General features: G+C 43.7%; 1 protein-coding gene across 4 annotated transcripts in view; it reads right to left on the bottom strand.

Moving 5' to 3' along the window:
• The window catches only part of tanc2b (tetratricopeptide repeat, ankyrin repeat and coiled-coil containing 2b), a 144,742-nt gene that overhangs the window by 78,503 nt on the left and 45,465 nt on the right, over positions 1-20,774 (bottom strand). The window contains exon 1 of one of the 4 annotated variants that reach the window (XM_030077188.1): positions 18,056-18,252. The exons of the other annotated variants lie outside the window; for them this stretch is intronic. The gene's annotated coding sequence lies outside the window, so the exon portion shown is untranslated. Of the gene's footprint in view, positions 1-18,055; positions 18,253-20,774 lie in introns of those variants that run through there. 4 annotated transcript variants of the gene reach the window in all.

Raw genomic sequence — 20,774 nt, forward strand, 5'->3', positions numbered from 1 at the left:
TCAGGGATTTTACCCAGCACTAATATCCAATGCCAAAAGGCTTGAGTAGCATATTAAACATAAATCTTTACTCCAGTTTTCTCCATTTTCGGCACACAGATGCCTGTATTTCTTTAATGGCGGGGGAAAAAAAAGGATTTTGTTTCATTCATTTTGTCCAGTGACCTCAAAGTAACAGTCTCAACAAGGTGCAGGATCAAGTCATGGATCAAACTGGTGGTTAAGTTTCGTAGTGGGTTTTGGTAGTAGATCCCTACAAACTGCAAACGTTTTGTGTAAAAAGGAGGCGTAGGCTTGGGGGCGTTCAGGCTCAAACGCATTCCACCCACAAGTGACTAAATTCTACTGTAAACCATAATTTTAAATCACCTTCTTACTAAGCTTGGGAAAAATTCCACACAGTTAGCGGCACTGAAGGCCCGTGTGTGGGCTCTACCTCGTCACTGTGGCCTCCTCTCCCTCTCTCTCTCTTTCTCTCTCACTCTCTCTGCACTACTTTACCTCTTTAGGCTTGGGAAGTCAGTGTTTGGATAACTTTTTTTTTTTTTCCTTTTCAAAGAGAACGCTTCCATTCTTCTTTGCAGATTGCGCTCTTGTTACCAGTGATCACAGTACAATGTCCTGCCACACAGATCAATGGCCTATTAGGCGGGGAACATGAAAGGGGAGGACCTATTGCTGACAGAAGACAGAGACACGTTTTCATTCCAACCACAGAGACAGACAGTGGCCATCACTCCAGCTCCTATAAACAATCTATCAACTACTCACATCAACCGCAACGGGAGAATACGAGTGAATACAGCTCAATACCTCCAACTCAATATCTCTTAGTTGCCTGCAATTCAAAGAGAACTGTGTGAATGGACTAATCCGTACTTTGTCACCACGGCTCACTCAGCAGGATGTAAAAGAAAGGCTGTGTTTGGATGGCGAAAGATTTATGACACGTAAATATGGGAGATAATTGTCCACTTATTCTGTCTTGGCTTTTCTCTGGAGTTGCCACTGCGCCGTGTTCGGGTGTCAGAGGAGCGAGCCCGTACTCGCACCGGGACGGAGAGTCATTCCAGAAGAAACCGGGGTGACATGTGATAGAGCGTTTCCATGGAGCGCGCTGGGGAACTCCGTCGCCATTACCGTTCACGCCGACTTGGACGAGCCCGCTGCATTCACAGCGCTCGCAGTGACCTCTTGCTCTGAGAGTGAGGCTGATTTTCCAGGCATGAGCGTGACTAATTTAGCTCTGGTCTTTTGTGTGAGATCACCTTTGGCAAAAACAAGACCTTTAAGAGACTTTGTCTGAGTCTTTGATGGAAACCAGTCAATGTCAGCATTAAAAAAAAAAGACAGAAATGTTTTGCTCAGCAGGCTGGGTGCCCAAGAGCTCCAGAGCCTCCAAAACTCTGGCTAACTAATCTGAAGCAGAATGGATGGAACAAATTACTATTTGAAATGGATGTGGATCTTTTTTTTTTTTTTTTTGCTGTGACTGATTGATTAAATCGCACAAAAAGGAGCCAAGAGCATTGCCCCCACAGTGCAAACAAAGGCTGTCTGTCTCCAGGGATACACCAAAAAATAAGGATAACCAACAACAGAAAGAGACAGATACTAGCAGTGAGCCTTGTAACTGAGCCGCGTCCGGGATGTTAGCAGCCTCAAGAACTGCATCCTTCAACTGAACCAAGTTTTACTGACAGGACAGTTTCATTCAGTTTTACATGTTGGCTCAGTTCCTTTCCCCCTCTCTTCCTACCCCTGCTCACTTCCTCTGAGGGGCCCGCGTGATGTTGTGTTGTCAACTTGTTATCACTCCCCTGTCTCTCAGCAGGAGGCCTTAAGGCCCTAATTAAACACTCATATCCTTCCTCTTACTCTCCATGCCACAGCAAGTTTTCTCACCGAAAATAGCATCCTGACTAGAACACAATCGCCACCGAATTCTTTCATGAGATTGCACTTCAATAGGGGCCGCGTTCCTTTTTTGTACTTTCATATCTTAAAAGTGGTTATTGCTGTCGCCTCACAGCAAAAAGGTCCCGGGTTCAATTCCTGGTCGGCCAGCCAGAGTCCTCTCTGTGTGGAGTTTCCATGTCCTTAACCATGTCTGCGTAGGTTACTGCTGTGAACTCCGATTTCCTCCCACAGTCAAAAGAAATGTAAGTCAGGTGAACTGGAGATGCTAAATTGACCCGAGGTGTGAATATGTGTGTGTGTGTGTATGTGCTGCGACGGACTGGGTGTTTCCCCACCTTCCGCCCAGTGAGCACTGGGATACGTTCCAGCACCCCGTGACCCTAATTAGGGTAAGTGGCTCGGAAAATGAAAATGAATCTTGAAAAGTACGGCAGGTGCTGAGAGAGAATAACAGCACGGTGCAAATCTAGCCCCAAAGCTAGAAAAATAAAAGACCTTGAGAGCATTTCATCATCTCAAGCTACATTTCCACCGCAGTGACGACCATCCTTGCATTATTCCCGGAATCCTATTATACACTTGGTTTCTTTCTCAGGAGAGCTGAACGTTAAACTATCTCAAATCCCTGTAAATCTTAACGTGGATCTTACGATAATAAAACATGCTGACATTTATTCAGCAGACTGCAGCCCACACACAAATAAAAAAAGAATGCGCATATCATACATCATGTGCCTTGTGTGAGTAAAGGTACGGCGAGCAATTTATAAAAGTAGAGGCGGTGTGTACGTGAGACACAGACAGAGAGAGAACTGGACAGTGTTAGAGGTAAACACAGTTCAAAATCTGAACAAAGGAAACGCCATGAAGTGAACACAACCCATACACACACTGCAAAAATGCAAAATCTTACCAAGATTAGGCCTATTTGTCTTATTTCAAGTCAAAAATGTCTTATTTCTAGTCAAAATATCTCATTACACTTAAAATAAGACATGATCACCTCAGAAGTAACTTGTTTTTAGACAATTGTCTCTTGTTTCAAGTGAAAATTCACTTGAAACAAGTGAAAATTTGCTTGTTTCATTGGCAAAATTTGCCAGTGGAAAAAGTGAAAATTCACTTGAAATAAGTGAAAATTAGCTAGAAACAAGAAACAAATTTTGCCAATGAAACAAGCAAATTTTCACTTGTTTCAAGCAAATTTTCACTTGAAACAAGAGACAATTGTCTAAAAACAAGTTACTTCTGAGGTGATCATGTCTTATTTTAAGTGTAATGAGATATTTTGACTAGAAATAAGACATTTTTGACTTGAAATAAGACAAATAATCTTGGTAAGATTTTGAGTTTTTGCAGTGCACTGCCAAATACCAAACTGCCACCAGAGACGATGTCAAACCTTCACTGCCATATGCCTTTGAGCAAGGCACACAAACCCCACCGCCTCAACTGGTGCTTCAACGGGTAAAAAAATAAAAAATAAAAAATAAAAAATTGGCAGTGCTTGTGGCATGATTGTGTGGCTCCTTGTCACAGCCAACGTGGTGTTCCGGGTTTGACATTCATTTGAGCCGAATTTAATCAAATTCAAAACAAAGTGGGGTATCTTAATGAATCGCAACGCCACAGTGTGCTGCGCTGAGCAATATGAGAGCAGACATCTGCTCCGTTGTAAAGCTGGCAGGCGTCTTCATTAGCATCAGCCACATCCAACTCAGCATAAGCAAACAAACAAAAAAAATGCATGAATATCCAGAGAAACAAACGCACCCATACACCCACAAACACACACACACACACACACACACCTTCTGTGTGAGAGCTTGTCAAGTGTTTACTCTCCACTGCTGCACTGAGCCAGCCCTGGTCTACCACAGGAAGTTGAGGGTGCTGACATCCTGCCAGCCCAAAACAATGGAGAGCGGCTTTCATCCAACCCGCAGCACTCGCACACACATACCCAAACAGACCAGAGGAACTACAGACCTGAGATGAAACTGAGACGAAACCAGACTCCAGCCTCAAAAACGTTACTTCTTTGCAGGGGATGTTTGGGTTGACAGTGTTCCTGTCATCAGGGGCCTCGATGATTACACTGTAATGGGTCAGAAACGCTTCCAGAGTTTCACAAGTGGGGTCCAGGGGGCCATAAGGGGTCCTTAAAGGGGTCCAGGGCTTAATTCCAATGTAAGAACTTCGAACAATGAAATGATGTACACAGGATGAATGCTTTGCTCATGTTTCACTCTTTCAAACCTAGGATTATTTTTTGCAAATGTCAAAATGACCCGAGGCAACACGTGGGTATTCATTATTTTAAATCAATCAATTTGGAGTCTACCAATCAATGAGAAACTGCATGTTGGCACGTGAAAATAACAGCTTTCCATAGAGCAGAAAAGAGAAATGCAACAATTATAGGATATAGCATGCCGGTTTGACAAGTACCTCCCAGGAAAAATTCTGCTTTTTTCATCTTTCTTGAAAAATTCTTCATCCCATGTCAACCTTTTGCTTTTTTTTTTTTTTTTTTTGCTAAACTAACGTAACACAGCGGTGGTCAGTGTGGCAACTGACCCGGTGTTTTTTTTTTTTTTTTTTTTAACACTTCTGGCCCATTCTAACTAATTTCTCAATTTATTATTAATCTTTAATCCATCAATTTATCATGAAAACCTCTTATTTTGCTGATTACGCATAGTTGATAATGAATGGATGCAAATATTTCAATTAAAAAATACTGATTTAATAATATGTTGGTTTGTTTTTTTTGTTTTTTTTCCCTATCCCTCCAAAACATCTTGGGGGCCAAATGAGGCGAGCTTGTGGGCCTGATTTGGCCCGCAGGCCGTATGTTTGTTTTCTCTGATTTAAACACATACGTAGCAACAAAATTCTCATCAAAGGGGGCTTTGGGACCATATCGCACACTTTTGGTTGAAGAGGAACTTGGAGTTAAGACTTGCGTTGTTTTTGGTACATCACAGCTGAGAGGGGAAGAGCTTTCCGCCCTGCGCATGACTAATGGAAACAACCCCAGCAGGACCTTGAAATTATAGTGATTAAAAAAAGGAAAAAGTCAAACTGCGAAGGACACTGCAGGGGCCTCACACTTTGAACTGTGAACAGCTGAGCACTTCTGAAAATGTCATTAGTCACCTCAGCGTTCTCTTGGTCTTCCTTCGGAGCCGCTGCTCGTCGGGCTGAAACGCGGTCACGCAGCGCACGAGGCCCGAACACAGGACCGCTGCCTCCTATAAGCATCCGAAAAATGTATCTGAGATGAAGATACACAGCCGCCCTAGTATTACACCTGCGCCCTGGTGTGCCCTCACATCACTGCAGCCACGACGGCAGCTGTCCCGGTACGTCTCGCTCACATAAACACACACACAGGCAAGGTCAAAGACACATCTGACGGAAGCAAACGCCATCTCAAGCGCACTGCTCAAATAGAGGTCAGCTCTGTGGCGACAATAAAGCAATATAAATAGGGAGAAGAAGAAGGGGCGGGGACGGGGGAGTGGTGTAACCTACATTTCATAATTCACACCGGGGTCGAGGCACGCCGCTGAAGGAGTTGTTTATCGCCGGCTGTATTAGCTGAAAGTGACACGCCGAAGAAGACAATGCTGTCGGCTCGTGTGCAATGTTACCTTCAGGCAGGGCCCGACCGCGCCAGTTGGGACAGGTCCCAGTAGAGGAAGGGAGAGTGAGGATCCTTGATGTTTTGAATCCCTTGGGGAGGGGACAGCATAATGCAGGTGTGCTGCTGATGCTGCTACGAGACTGTCCGTGGTAAGGTGTGTGTGTGTGTGTGAGGAGGAGACTGAGCGAGGGAGGAGCAGCCGAGCCAGCAGTTTCACTCGCCATTAAACTGCAGTTGGGACAGCGCCTGGATCAGCCTGGATTTAATGTGTGTAGCAAGCAAGGTGCATAAAATCCATCCGGCCAGTATGCAGGTTTAGGTTATCTTCTTCTGTTGTTTAAATTGTTCATATTTCTATTTTTTTTTTCTATATTCCTTGTTTATTATGTTTATATTGCTTTTTGCTATTTATTATTTGTTTATACTGTTTATAATGTAAATTATGCTTCATGTTCTGCTATCCACTTTGCTGCTGTAATGCATGAAATTTCCCCACCGTGGGACTAATAAAGGAATATCTTATCTTATCTTATCTTATCTTAAGAGCCTGGGATGTTGTGTGACCAGCAGACACTTGTGAATGTTCATAATGCCTGCTGTCTGCTGAAAGGTGCAAAAATATGCTTGGGAACTGGCTTTAAGGAAAACATGAACACAACCTCATAATGTATTGAATATAGTCTAACATTCTACCTATTTTCTATGTGTGTAAAAGAGCACACACACACACACACACACACACACAATGAGCTCCCACCTCAAGGCATAAAAGGTGTCAAGAACATGGACCAGAACTAAAAAGCAAAGCTCTCTTCCAAGCTAAACAAAGCACTAAATTAGACAGTTATGGAATGAACGACTTTGTTTTTCCTCCACAGAAACCACCAACCTGGAATTTCCCCAGCACGCACAGATGAACTAAAGAACACATACACACACGTGTTGATGAAAATGTTTGTTTTCCATACAGTTGTGACGTTCATTTAAAGACCCATTGTGTTATAATCATGAATGACTTTTTAATTCCAGAGGAAAGAGGAACCATTGTTAAAGGGTATCTTCCCTGTTCTCTCTCTCTCTCTCTCTCTCTCTCTCTCTCTCTCTCTCTCTCTCTCTCTCTCTCTCTCTCTCTCTCTCTCTCTCTCTCTCTCTCTCTCTCTCTCTCTCTCTCTCACACTCACACACACACACACACACACAAACACACCAGACACCTCAACACGGTCAGACATTTAGATAAGATCCACATTCCTTTTTTTTTAAGCTCTCTCTTCTGTTTCTCTTCTCTTGTATTCCAAGTGAAACTCTAAAATAGTCAGACATACACGCTAAAATGTGTAAAAATACACATGTTGACTTGTCTAACCATTGTTAGCCTTAGTTATGTTTCAAAGTCCTGTGATCATTCTGAAATCAGAGAGAAATTCTACATCTGCCTCAAAATCTATTTTTACACAGCGACACAGTGCCCCCTAGTGACTGCTTTCAGTAACAGGTTTCTGAGTTACTTTTACATTATTGTATTGACTGTTGATATTAATCACTAAGTGCATTATCTAGCAATGATTTGAACACTAGTATCATGTAGAATTTCATTCTGATCCACAGCTTAGAGAATCAAGGTTTTTTGTTCTGTTCTGTTTGTTTTGTTCTGTCTTTATTTGTGTGATCAGTATTATGCAATTTCTAAGTCTTTGCCCATAGACTTTAATGTCAGCATTAATGACAGAAATCAGTGAGCATCCAATTAAAAGCACATAGGATTCGAGTAATCTCCCTAGACAGGATAAAAAATAAAATTATTTCCCTCATTTGAAGGCACGGTCCTATTTGCCTCTTCACATTCATTTGCAAACAAGGCGCTCCTTCAAAAGAGTGCCAAGTACGCCATTTTGTCCGACACCCCCCTTCAAAACTATAGAAAGTTTCTACAAGGCTTTGTCGTCGCTTTTTGTTCTTGCCGTGGCTTTAGCTCTCTTTTCGTTGCCCGTGACCATTAAGATTTTTGCTTTTTCGCACTGCCTGATTTGTCTTTGCTCCTTGCCAAGCTGCCTGTCCTCTGCATTTGGGCGTTATATTTTCAACTTTTCAACTAAAGAGCTGAACAAGAAAGACCACAAAAAGCCAGAACACCACTTAAGCTGCCACACGCCAGTTTGCCACTTATTATAATAGGAATTTGCTATTTTTTTTAAACTTTTGTAGTAATTTTTGTGTAAGTTATTGCAAATTATTTAGCACCTGATGCACTCAAACCTCGTTTCGTTTTATAGTAAACTGTCACCACGGCAACCTGAAGTCCACTGAGTCTGCTTCAACACATGTGAGACTCTTTGGAAACAGCAGGAAAACCCATCTGCAATGCATTCCGCAGAAGAGCTACTGCAAAGAGCTAATGCAAAGAGCTATCCTAAAGTGTTGGTCCAAGTGGCTTTAGATGCCCCTCAATAAATTTAGTTTCATTTCTGATTTCACTGACCTCATTCAGAAGGCAATAACTTGTTAGCTTCATGCCCATTCATTCATTCCTTCATTAATTCACTCAGTCATTCGTGCATAATTTCTTTCAATACTTATTCTAAATGTATATCTGTATGCAGTATATGCTCATTTATCCCATTAGTTAAATGAATATTCCCATCTTCTTTATCTGAGAGTGATGTAATCACGATCTTTACTCAGTGATCTCATGGTAATTATCTTATTTATTGCCAAGTCGCTGTTATGTGTATTCCTTTAGAGCAGAGATAGAGCTAAAGATGTTAAGTTAGTGGTGATCACGCTACAGTACAAACCTGCCTTCTCTGGAGAGGCTGACTTGTGCTCTTGGGTGTTGGTGTCAGTTCTTTAGAGAGGTGAGAACATGCCAGTGCTAGTGCCAACAACTTACCCACTTTAATTTCCAGTATCACAAATGACTACTTGAAAATTAACTCTGTTTCGCTGCTAATTTGTTAATTTATGTGTTACACCTGTCCGCTGCCATTCAAAATCTTGCCCAATAAACAGCTGAAATGAACATTCGCATGATTATTAAATTATGGTTTATTTAGACGTCTTCACAATATAAATCCAATAAACTGCTCCGCCCCTCGGGTCACAGAGACGGGACACCTGCGAACGGGAGGCCTGCTTCAGCAAAAGCCCAACACTCTGAACAACCCCCCCACACACACACACACACCCGCCCACATTGAATCCCGTCGAAACCAAACGCTCTGTGTGATGTCGATGTGGTTTGTTCGCTGTTGTACGGCGGATGATTCATTTTATCATGGTTTTGGATCTGTTCTGGCATGCAGCGACTGTGAAAAAGAATTTCCTCGTTGGAGACAATAAACTATCCATCTAGGCGCCTCACCTCTGCCTCACCTCTGATTCGGGCCAAATCAAATACCTTTTAAGTGACAAAGGAGGAAAGTCACGGCCCATACAAGAGCATTAAGCTTGGTAGATAATAGCGTTCCGAATAATTTAGATGAATCCGCGTTGTAACCACAGCTCATTTGCTGCCTCTGCATATTGGTTTACACGCCCAGAGCAAACTGTAAATCAGTGGCATCTTCCAATTTGCCAAGCAACAGCGGATGTAATAAAGGAGAAATAGCCTTACTTTGCAGCTGTGCTGACAATATTACAGGGCTATCTCTATTTGTACTGCTGTTACATAACCGTTGATTAGCTTAAGGATATGATAAATCCTAATGGAGGGCTCTTTTAGCTTATATTACTGCCGCTGCTGCCTTCCCAGCGACAACATGACCTGCATTCCACAGCATATTCCCATTATTCTGGATTAGAGTTAGGCTGACGTGGCCTTTTGACGCCGATACCGATGTTTGCAGAGTGATATTAAACCTTTAACAATGACCATTTTTCCATACCAAAAATTTCAATATTCATTTTGCCACTTTCTCTTGTCAGGGTGCAAATTCATCTACTAATGCATTTAGATCATCACGTGACCATAAATTGTCTCTCTCTCTTTTTTTTTTAAGTAGTAGGGTTAGTAGACCCCAGCTGCAGGCCTTTAAATGAATTCATTTATAGGAGAAATGAAGAAACGATGAAAGGAATAAAGAGTATGAGTGCATAAACTGAGAGATCACAAGTTAAGATAGATTGTTGGTTTTAACGTTAGACTTAAATGTCAGTTTGCTGATATAATCCGGCTGATATTAGCTTTTTAGAAAGTAAAATCAGTGTCAGCCATTGTGGATACAGGGGGAGGCTTTACTCGCTGAATTGCAGATAAACTGTCTGCAAAACCTGCATGCAGGGAAATGATGTACTTGAAAATAGACAGAGCACACAAGGATGGTGCTGATGTCCTGTCTCTCACATGGACGACGGGCTCTGTCAGCGCATGTGACTTTTGCAGCTGGTGATTTTTTTTTTTTTTCTTCTTTTTAATCAGTGAAACCAAGTACCAGTTTGCTTTTGCAATTTAGCCATTAGCTAAAACGATAAAATCACTGGGGAAAATCATTGGGGGAAAAAATGCTCAGTCAAGTCGGTGGAGGAAAAGAGATAAGGCTGAAATGATAAACACATGAACACATACACACACACAGAGTTCCTAAGATGCAGAGAGCAAAGCCCTCCCTCCTAAATTTTAACCAGCTAGCTTAGACTAGGCTTTTACAGGTGAAAATTATTGTTCTGAAAAATGCAAACTAAAAAAAAAACAGAGAACAACTCCACCTGATGTCATCAACCATCAAAAAATTGTATTGGATGATGCAACCATGAGTAAATAATGCATGAAGCAAAACCTGCAAATTGCAAGAAAACCACTTAAACCTCTGAGCAGCGCTAAACTCCTCCCGCTTGGCACTCCTTTCATGCCTGACACGTGGCTCTCCTGCCCAACAGAAGACACACAGTGTTTCCCTGGCATGAAATACTACTTTGCCCCTCCCCCCCCCCCCCCCATCGCTTCTCCAGAGAAGCCCACCGTCCTTCACCCGGGCCGGTGAAGCATACCTGGAGGATGGCAAGCAGCGTGGCGGCGGCGGCGGGCCAGAGAGGTGACGCATGTGTGAGTGGCTGAGTGCGTCAGACTCTGGCCGACAGCACCACGACTCAGCAGTGTCCTGGATGGATGGAGGTGTTAGGATGGAGGCAGTGGGGGGAAACAAAGAATGTGTGTGTGTGTGCAAGTGAGAGAGACAGAGAGACAGAGAGAGACGGGGAGACAGAGAGAGAGAAAGAGTGATATGCCCTGACGCCTACACTGCCATCAGATGCTGAGAAAAGCTGTGTCGCAGTGCTGAGTGGGTGGGCTTCATTTATATATATATATATATATATATATATATATAAAAAAAAAGAGTGTGTGATAAATAAAAGGAAAAATCTCAGAGAATAAGAGGCCAAATCAAGCATCTCCCACCTTCAGTCTGACACACCACTGGGGTTACATCACAGAGCAGAGAAGTGAATAGCATGCAACTAAAATAACCAAACGGAAATGGAAGTGTCAAAGCGACTTTGCTTTGGCTGACTCAAGACAGCCAGAGAGAAAAAGAGAGAGAAAGAGAGAAAGAAAGAGAGAGAGAGAGGGAGAGAGGGGATGAGCTAAGCACTAAAAGCAGCCGTGGAGCTGTGAAGCTGCGATGGCTCCTGGTCTGCCTCGAGGCGTTCCAATGAAGAAGGACGCTTTTGTTTCGATCCATTTTTAATCCCTGACAATCACAGGCGGAGGAGCGGCGACGATGTGAGGAGCAGACGTCCCCCTTGTACCATCACCCTCCCTGTCTTTCTTGTTTCACTTTCTCTCCCTTCTGCGCGGTCTCTCTATCCTTATTCCACCCGACAAAAACGAGTACAGGAGCTGAGAAGAAGAATGCCCAGGCGAAATCAAATATGATATCGTTTATCGAAAACCTCCTTCTCAATATTGTGTTGATATTGTGGGGATGATTGTTGGTGCTTTTCTAACCCGTTATTAGTAAAAACTAGTCATCAGTAATGTGGATATGATGACCAACAGCTAAAACGGGCTAATAAGTTTAGAAAATTGCATCACTTGACTGTAATGCAGCCTTTAAAACACTTGCACCGTATTGCAATTTAACAATAGTCAAAATCCAAGATGATTTACTGTAGTCTCATTTGACAATATAAACATCAATACATTATATATCACCAGGTTGTATTGAGAAAATGTCCCCATCCAACATCTCATTTTTATTTTATTCTCTCCTCTCCTTGTTGTGTTCATAAATTACGGAGTGGAGTCATGCTGTGCCATTCCAGGGCTGGCATAGGACCGGCACTCGAGACATCAACGTCGCCAAAGCTCGCCGTCAGAGAAACGTGATTGCTTTTCTGCTGATAATCGATGCGTCTCGGTCGGCGGCGAGAGAGCAGCGCCAACTCTCGTTCCCTTTGACCTCTGGCTGTCTGCGGCGGGAGGAGGGGTGCGTGACTCCTGCTAAGGTCGCAGATGCCTCTCGCTGCACCGGCGAAGAGTGTTTAATGAGAAAAGGTTGGGATCCTGGCAAACGCACACAGGGGAGGCAGGGGGAGAGAGAGAGCTCCTGCAGCAGCCGCCGCTCGCTCATCATGCCCGAGAATATTTACAGCTCCTTCAATTCCAACGCCACGCTGAATGACGTTCAGGCAGCTTAAAGAGGAACCTCACTGAAGGCACTTTAAAGTCCCACTCCTCAACACTAGAAATGAGGGAAGAGTAGTTTCACTGCAAAAACACAAAATCTTACCAAGATTATTTGTCTTATTTCAAGTCAAAAATGTCTTATTTCTAGTCAAAATATCTCATTACACTTAAAATAAGACATGATCACCTCAGAAGTAACTTGTTTTTAGACAATTTTCACTTGTTTCAAGTGAAAATTCACTTGAAACAAGTGAAAATTTGCTTGTTTCATTGGCAAAATTTGCCAGTGGAAAAAGTGAAAATTCACTTGAAATAAGTGAAAATTAGCTAGAAACAAGAACCAAATTTTGCCAATGAAACAAGCAAATTTTCACTTGAAACAAGAGACAATTGTGTAAAAACAAGTTACTTCCGAGGTGATCATGTCTTATTTTAAGTGTAATGAGATATTTTGACTAGGAATAAGACATTTTTGACTTGAGATGAGACAAATAATCTTGGCAAGATTCTTGGTAAGAGTTTTTGCAGTGTTGCGCCAAAGCCTAACCTGCCAATCAAGTTTCACAAGTTTCAGTGATTTTCAGGATGTTTTATGCCCCCAATCAATACCTCTACAACACAGAAGGGCCTGTGCTAGTGTGAAATTGCAGAATACAATGCACAATTTTGACACAACTGTTACGGCTGCAACAATCCTCATGATTATACCAACAACTCTGCAGCCGTCACTTGTTGCAAAGCGATGAATTAGTTTGCTCTCCAGCGAGAAAAAAACGATGTTTTCTCTGTTTCCCTCTGCCACAAAAAACAAGAAGATGAGATTTTAATGGCTTGATGGTGGGTTTAATAGAACGCCGTGTGTCTCCAGCGATGATGCAGTGACTCCAAAACGTATTTTTTTTTTTTTTTAATTTGAAATATACAGGTGACTCACTGCATACACAAAGCGCAATTTGGGGATTCAAACTCAGACAAGCAACCCACAAGGTCAGCGGTTCATTCACCGTCAATGACACGGCTCCAGGCAGCGCAGCAGCAAATGACGGTACAGCCTGGAGTGCGTGGTCACTCGGTGATACTCCTTTTAAAGTGCAAAATCTCACTGAGATGAATCATCTTTTGAAACGCGTTTATCTAACAAAATAGTACGCCGGCGCCTCAGAAAGGTTGGGATAGAAAGGGGACATAAAACTCCACACTCAAAATCCCATTTGAGGGATAGAAGCAACTTCCAACAACAGAATTCAACCATTATATATATATATATTTTTTGTTTTTAATGTCTGGGACCCTTTTATATTACACCACAAACCAGAGTGCACCTCTCCTCATGGAACGCCAACTAAATGGCAAACAAACAGCAGATAAAAAGGGCCCGGCGTATCTTCCAAAACAGCCACGAGCACAAAAACCCAACCAGAGAGAGGCTGTTTGATGTTGGATAGCAAAAGGCCAGAGGCAGACAAGAGAGGTGTCATTTTGTTTTCCTCCTCATTCCAATCTAAGTGCAGCGCTTTCAAGCTGCAGGGGGCAACCATTAAAAGAGAGCCGGAGAAAAACAGGGGAAGCAATGAAGAAAAAGAGAGAAAGCGGGGAGAGTTAAGAGAGCACTGTGGCCGTGGTTTGCGGTCACAGGGGGGTTAGGGACGGCCATGGAGGACAGAAGCGAGAGAGAGAGAGAGAGAGAGGGACGAGGAGAAAACTGAAAAATCTGTCCTTGCTGCTGTGCCCTTTTTCTTCGCACTCTGTTATTCTTATCCTTTGCTTGCCCACAGCAACGCAATCATTCACTCTGGTCTCAGCACCATTGTGACGCCAGAACCACACACACACACACACACATGCACACACACCATCTCCATTGCAAAGGAGATGGGCCTACAACTGCAAACAAGCAGGCCTGAATAATGAAAAACGCATTAAATATAAATAGACTGGGGGATTCAGGAGGCAGCAGACACCAACACCCGGTTATTCAGGGTGAAGAAAACTAGGCTACTGTATGTGGCTGCCTGTCCTTTATCAGCAGCATGGCAGGTGCTCCACATGCCCAGTGATATTGTAATATGTCAACTATGTTTAGAGCGCTGTGTGTTAAAACGTATGTCCACGTCCTAACCTAAACCACCACTGAATTATAGTGAGCATCAGTATTATTCCTGTGCTATCAAATGCTAAACCCCCTCGAATTAGTATTTCTAATGAAACTCGACATATTCCTCCAGATGAGGACCCTATATCAAAAAAATGATAATAATAACTGATAGCAAAGTAGGACTTGACAAATCTCAACTTCAGGTTTCACATGCTGTCAACATGATTTAGGCGGTGCTTCTAAAATACAGACTGATCAAAAGCCTGTTTCGCCAAAATATGGATAACAGCAAAAAAAAAACACATCACAAACTCCAAGATATGGGTCAGACCTTGTGTGTGTGTGTGTGTGTGTGTGTGTGTGTGTGTGTGTGTGTGTGTGTACGGGAGTACAGCAACAATGCTATTCTGGCAGATACAGCGTGCTGGTCTAAACATCATTTTCTCATGTGTTTGCTTCAGCCAGCACCTCTAACAGTGGACGGCCGTACTGTACAGTGTGTCTGACTGTTGGACACATGAGGAGTTTCACTCCAACGTTTGATATCGACTGTTTAAAAGCTCGGACATCTTCTCTAACAAAATGACTTCCCAAAAGCATGAGTTTAGTATCCATGTTTAATAATAATAATAAAAAAAGCAAAAAAAAAAACATGCATTTTTAATTTCTGACAGGTGATGTAACTGTAACGAGTTTCAACATTTTTGTCAGAAATTGGAAGTGACAAACCATATAAAAAGTATGAATTACTATTACTACTACTACTAATCAATGTGAGCTTATTAACTGATGGTGGTCAAGAGGGGTTTGCAAACAGCACATAGCTCTACATATGAGTTCCAGGCTGCAGAGGAACAACAAATGGAGGAGACAGAGTTAAAAACAACGAAAAATCACATGGAGTGTGACCTGAGCAAAAACAGGAGACAAACACAACCCCACTCCTCTCCTCTCTCTGCCTGCTTTTAGATGGCATAGAGGGTGCGGCTGGCTGGAGTCGGGGGGGAGCACTGATGGTGTGTGTGTATGCGTGCGTGTGTGCATGTGCACTCGCCCATTCGTGGCACAATCATCAGACCTGTCGAGCCAGATAAACATGTCCAGAGGCATGATAAATCCTGTTCTTCCAAAGGATGTCAGCGGGAGTTACGGCTATGGAGCGTGGCAAACATGGCTGCAGACTGGAGGTGGTGGAGGGGGTCTGGTGTGTGTGTGTGTGTGTGTGTGTGTGTGTTGGAGGGTGGGGGCATGCAGGCCTGGAGACACCCATAGCACCAGACAGTCAGTCAGACAAGTCCAGACACAGGCAGACGTAGACTTCAAGTCAAACAGAGAGAGATGGCCCCCCGATAGCTGCAGGCAAACACAGGCAGACAGGCAGACACTCACACACACACTCACACACACACACACACACACACACACACAGCTGACGCGGGTTAGTCTACGCCTCGCTGTTGTGGTCCTTGCAATTCGGAGCACTTACAAGGTGAACTGGCGACGAGCGCCGCCGTGCACTTATGCAACGCCGTGTTCGGTCGCCTTCATCGCGCCGAACCAAACAACCAAACATCCCTCAGTGTGTTCGTGCTCAGCTGGCAAGGGCACTTCCTGCTATTGAAAGGCGCGCGGCGTTGAGCAGCAATAATGAGCCCATCGACATCAAGAGGCACAATGAAAGCCCAGTTCCCAACTGGTAAAAACAACAGGATGCTGCTGCTGACAGGGGAAGGGTGGCGGGAGTGCAGTGGGGTGGGGGGTGGCGGGAGTGCAGTGGGGTGGGGGGTGGGGGGGGGGCAAAAAGTCCCTCATGACATCAAAAATTTAAACAGGCCACCGCCACATTATTTCACACTTCTCACGGTCAAATGCACAGCTCAGCAGGCCGTATAGAAGATTCATCTGTGTATGTCTCCATGTAAGTGAATCTGTGTGTGTACAGTATATATGTATGTGTGGTGTATGGGTGCATCTATACAGGCTAGGCAAAAAATACAAATAAAGGCCTGATAATGAATAAGCAAGTGAGCTATAGAGCATGGCGTCCAGGGTACTTCCACTTCCTTTATTTTTGTCCATGGTAAAAATGAACAGGGTGTCTAGTTCCCATTTTCCAGTAATTTCATCCTTTAAATATGTTAAATCATGACATTAGAAAAGTCGTGAATAGGGGACATGAGAATAAAAAGGGAAAAAAAGAACAGAACAGGGATTAAATTAAAATCCTGCAATTAACAGGAGGACAAGGAGCGGAAATAACAAAATGGTTGGGGGACTAAAGGCGGACAAAGGTCGACACCTCTGATAACCAGAGTCAACAAATGATGGATTGGACGGACGGGACGGGACGAGACTGAGATAAAAGGAAGATGAGGGGGAGGAAGAGAGGGATTAGCGGAGATGGGGAGGAGGAGGAGGATGGATGCTGGGAGAACCTGTGATGAGACTGTTAGGGACTTGATGAAAAGAGATGAAAGAAGAGGAAGAGAGAGAGAGAGAGAAGTGGAGAACAAAGGATGGAGGGAGGGCCTGACATCAGAAAGGTGGACGAGTTCGCTTACGAGAATAGACGGATCGAGAGTGGGCCTTGGAAATGGAAGATGATGAGGAAAAGGAGGAAGAGGGGGGGAGAGAGAGAGAGATGGAGTGGTAAAGACTCATTAGCCCACGCAGAGCTGGTACATTAAGCCTTCCTCTGCTGTTTTATCTCTCTCTCCCTCTCTCTCTCTCCTTTTGTTCTCCAGAAATATCTCGGAGTGAGTGGTGGGCGAGTGGGTAGGAGAGAGAGAGAGAGAGAGAGAGAGAGAGGATGGTGAGAGTGTGAAGGAGAGAGGGAGTGAGTGGGAGACAGAGTGAGGGGGGAAGAAACAGAGAGAGAGAGAGAGACAGGGGGAGTAGACAACAAAAAAGAGAGGGCAGGGGCACCGAGAGAAAAAGGTCGAGGAGGAAATGACAAATATAGCGCGATGGATAGAGATAGAGATAGAGATAGAGAGAGTGATGAAGTGAGGGAGGGGATGACTGAGAGACGGAAACAGCGGAGGGTGACGTGACCGGTGCGAGAGCCAATCAGCGGCGGCGGGCAGCAACACTTGGCGCCGTGCCGCACAAACTTGTTGAAGAAATAAAGGCGAGCGGAGGATTTACTTAAACACACACACACACACAACGTCTTCCATTTCACACACCATTTTCTCCTCTAATCTCCATTTCATTCACGATTTACTCCTTCCCTCTTACACACACACACACACACACGCTGTGACCCCGGGAAAGGTGTGGCTTGATGCCGCCGAGATGCTGATTGCTGTGAAAGCCTCCTACCTGGGTCAAGGTGACACCGAGTTCAGCGGCAAAAGCCATCAGACCGGAAAAAAAAAAAAAAAGGATCTGACACATGCTACAGTTAAAAAGCGCAGACAATCAACGCCGCTCTTAAATGATGTACTTGAACCTTTCACCTTTTTGGAAACACACAGCGAGACGCCCACGCATGCACACACACACACACACACACACACACACACAGCGGCTGGCTTGTTTGAAACCAGGAGCTGCACAGACTTGCACTGTCAAACGACCGAAGCCCTGTGAAACAATCCACAGCCGAATCTTGATGAATAGAGGCTCTTTCCAAAGCCCCCCCTTTCTCCACCCTCCGCATTGAGAAGTGAATCCAGAGATCCCCCCCCCCCGCCCCGCGCCCCCGTCCATATCATCCATCCATCCAGCCATCCCTTCCACCCCCATTCATTCAGCTCACCTTTGTCAGTGGAGCGCCTCGTCTGCCCAGGCAATAAAAATCCTGCACCATAGTAAGGAAGATCCCAAACAAAAGGAGCGGCGGCGGGCAAGACGGAGGGGGGGGAAAAAATGACACGGAAGAAGGTTAGGACAAAAGATAGAGGGAGGGAATGGAAGGGGAAAGAGGAAGAGGTGAAAGAACAGCCCAGACAGGCGGAGAGCTCTCCACAGTGTGAGCGGCGAGGGGAGGCGAGCGCCAGGTGTCAGCGCGCATGTACACACACACACACACACTCTCTCACATACATACACACTCACACACAGGCAGGCAGGCACTCTCTCTCTCCCTCCCTCCCTCTCTCTCTCTCTCTCTCTCGCTCTGTCCTCCTCCTCCTCCTCTCGCTCTCTGGCCGCAATAACTCTCTCTCATCCTCCTTCTCTCGCGCTCTCTCTCGCTCTTCCCTCTTTCAGCCAGGGCAAAATTCCTTAACCCTTACAAGGCCAGCGTTCTTGAATTTGGTGTGACTCCCTCTCTGTTTCCAGTTGTGCTTTAAACGAGGTAACGGGCACAGCTTTCATGGCAGGTAATGTGTAAACACAGAGTGAGGACCACTTACGGGCTGTGTGCGAATTAAATCATTTTCCTTTCAACGGCACTGCACAGTAATTGTGCGACAGCAAAAGTGAAACAGTGACATTTGAACTGTCTGTGTGTGTGCCAGTGTATTACAGAGCCTGGTTTCAGAGCATTATATGAACCACTATACAATGTCTATTTTGCTGACTGCAGGTATTATACATGATGTCTTATACTGCCTGTTCATTTGATTCTATTTTCAGAGTTAGCTGCTGGATGCCTATAGACCACTGAAGTAAATAGGCTTCCCATGGCTCATCCAGCTCCTTTATTTTCTGAGTTCTGGGTTTAGGGTTTCTAGTCAATAACTGTGTCCTGTAAATATGTTAAACCACAACATTAGAGAGACTACAAGGCGGATCAATTCAGTGTTATCAACTTCAACCATTCAGAAATACATATTTGCTATCAAACTAGGATCGAAAACATGGCCCGAGACATTAGATGTGCTGCTAAGGCAACTAATGCTATATGCGATATTAAATTTTTTTCCACTGCAGCTTAAAACTTGCTCCATATCACTTCAGCAAATAATGACATCTATGCTAAATCCAAAGATATAAGCAGTATTATTAGTCAGCGCTGGCTTTGGACCCAGTTTGAAACAGTAATCTGTATGCATTTTCCCATTCTTCTGGCAAGGCTGAGGAAGCAGAAGCTCTGAATCACCTATGTGTGGTATATCTATATCTATATCTATATCTATAGCTATAGCTATAGCTATAGCTATATCTGGGCAAAATCTTAAGAGCTCAAATATCTCAAAGAGAAATACACCAGGGTTCTCTGTGCTTACTGGGCCATAAGGCAGCCCACCTCAGTGTGTTTCTTGATTGCTAAAAATGTACTCTACCTGTAAAACTCAATATCAATATCAATATATCTATCAATATCGATATCAATAGCTGTCCTTGCAAGATTTATAAACTGATTCCTGTAAACCCAACAGTGGTTAAGGGCGATAACTTTGCTGGCTAATTTTACACGAGGTAAGTTGAATTTTGGCACCATTTTGTAACATGAGCCAGGCTCCACATGGCGCTCACAGCTGGAATATCAGCTGGCACCGGGGACTGAGCACTTCTGTTCACTCTCTCTCCCACTCTCTCTCTCCAGTGTAATCAGGCTGTTGCTTGCTGTTGCAACGTCTTCACATCCCGTCGCTTCTAGTCTTACTGGGTGTTACTGCGTCTACTGGATAAATGTTCGATCTGAGCTGCTGTGATCTGACGAAGGGCCGGGCAATATATCAATATTATATCAATATTTTGAGATAAGACTACACATCGTTTGGGATTTTGGGCATCGTATCATCATGATATAACATCAGTGTTGTCTTTTTGATGTTATAAGTTGCATTGTAGTAAAGGGACGCAATTTTCTGAACTTATTGGACTGTTCAGTTGGTTATATTATGTGCTTCTACGTGCTTGGTCATTATATCCATATGACTGATGATCATTTATCAACAGTGTCCTTGTGGAAATAATTTGTGAGAGCACCAACAGTCATCCCTATAATGTTGTCACAATATCGATATTGTATTAAGTCAAGAATATTGTGAGTATTGGTTTTGTTCATGTGACCCAGCCCTAACTTCATGTCCTGAAGTGGCCTCTTGAATTCTGCGTATAAACAGTGACATAACTGGTAATACCCAACAGATACTCCATGTAACACTGTGGGGGAAAAATACAACTCTTATAATCCCTGACCCAGTGCTGATTTATATGTACAAGGCCTGATACATACCTAATTACACTGAAAAAGAAAAAAAAAAAACTCCATCTCTCAGTTTTTTTTAAAGCAAGGTGCAAAAATATATATGTTGAATCAAGGTTAAATAAGACAGATCAGCCCACTACCATCAAAAACGCCACTTGATTCAAGAAAACCCTGGAAACATGAAAACAAGTTGGATTATCTCATCCCACTGATAGATTTTTTTCACTTCATTTTAAGAAAAACAAGATAAGATGGAGCTTTTTTTTTTGCAGTGCACCATTTTGCTGCTTTGTATTAATGTGCACAAAGAGGGACTGTGGGCAACTGTGGGCACTGCATGATTTTTTCAAGCATTCCAAAGAACAGGAGCTCAGAA

The sequence above is a fragment of the Myripristis murdjan genome, chromosome 19 (assembly GCF_902150065.1).
Source record: "Myripristis murdjan chromosome 19, fMyrMur1.1, whole genome shotgun sequence".
Lineage (NCBI taxonomy): Eukaryota > Metazoa > Chordata > Actinopteri > Holocentriformes > Holocentridae > Myripristis > Myripristis murdjan.